The 1,267-nt window shown below is 45.4% G+C and overlaps 1 non-coding gene across 1 annotated transcript; it reads left to right on the forward strand.

Annotated features, from left to right (window-relative positions):
• Positions 1–893: 893 nt before the first annotated feature.
• TRNAS-UGA lies at positions 894–977 on the forward strand. Its single transcript has one exon. It is a non-coding gene; the product is annotated as a tRNA-Ser (tRNA).
• The last annotated feature ends 290 nt before the right edge of the window (positions 978–1,267 follow it).

A 1,267-nucleotide genomic window follows, 5' to 3' on the forward strand; every position in this document is an offset into this window, starting at 1 on the left:
GAAAGTGGTACAATACTGAGTAGAACTCTTTGGATTTGGGAGGCAACATTTGGACACGCTACACCAAAGGATTTATCAAGTAACCTGAAAATATCCCAGTTTTGAGTTATCCCAGTTTTGAGTGGGGGCCCTAGAACGTTCTGCTACAGGACCACGTTGCAGCTCATGTGACTCTGCCACTGGGACCATAAGAACCAGAAGAGTTGATCTTGCTTAGTATCGAAGAAGAGGGATGTTATCTGGAGGCTTTGGCAAATTTCTACAGGTGAATCACAGCACAGAACTTCAGAATTTCAGAGCAAAGTTATGCCATCCTCTGTGGGGTAACTACTCTTCTTTCGACAAATAGCTTTTAGTTTGCTACCAGGTTCTTAATACAGTTTGAATGCTTGGCCACATGCCACCACATTACCATATGGCCTCAGATCAGGTGCAGATCTTGAACTGGGTAGTATGTGTTACCAAGACATAAATTTAGACATGCACAGCAGCATTTCATTATCAAATGGAAATGGGATGTATTCGATAAAGCTTGAGCAGGTCCTAAAGGCACAAACAGGTTGCATGAGGAAGTGGCACAGATGTTCATGGCATCTACTCTTGCTACATTGCCTTTTCTGTGTGTGTGTGTGTGTGTGTGTGTGTGTGTGTGTGTGTGTGTGTGTGCTACATCTATGGCCTCATAAGAGTTCTAAATGACCAGTTGACTGAAGAAGAAAAAACTCAAGAATGGTATATAGATGTTCTGTACAATATGCAGGCATCACTTGAAAGTAAACAGTTGCAGCCCTACAGCCCCACATACAAATAAACAAGACAGGCTAGCAGCGAGAATTACAGCGCGCAGGGCCCTACGCATTTGTGTTTTTGATACATAAATAGCCTCTTAGAGGGCTGTGATGGCCGAGTGGTTAAGGTGTTGGACTTGAAATCCAGTGGGGTCTTCCCCACGCAGGTTCATAGTCCTGCTTACAGCGCTTCTATTCTTTTTCTGAATCACAAACTGCTGTGACTCTCAGTCTTTCTGGTGTCGCCAAGGGCCGCCGTCCCGCCGGTTGTTACCAGTATTGTAAAAACAAGCGGTACCCAAACTCTTGCTTTTGCTGAGGAGACCCTAAGGCCAAGATTCGCATCTTTGACCTGGGGAGGAAGCAAGCAAAAGTGGGATGAGTTTCCGCTCTGTGGGCACATGGTGTCAGATGAATATGAGCAGCTCTCCTCTGAAGCCCTGGTGGCTGCCCAAATTTGTGTCAGTAAGTACATGGCA

This window comes from Rhinopithecus roxellana, chromosome 4 (genome assembly GCF_007565055.1).
Source record: "Rhinopithecus roxellana isolate Shanxi Qingling chromosome 4, ASM756505v1, whole genome shotgun sequence".
NCBI classification, from domain to species: domain Eukaryota; kingdom Metazoa; phylum Chordata; class Mammalia; order Primates; family Cercopithecidae; genus Rhinopithecus; species Rhinopithecus roxellana.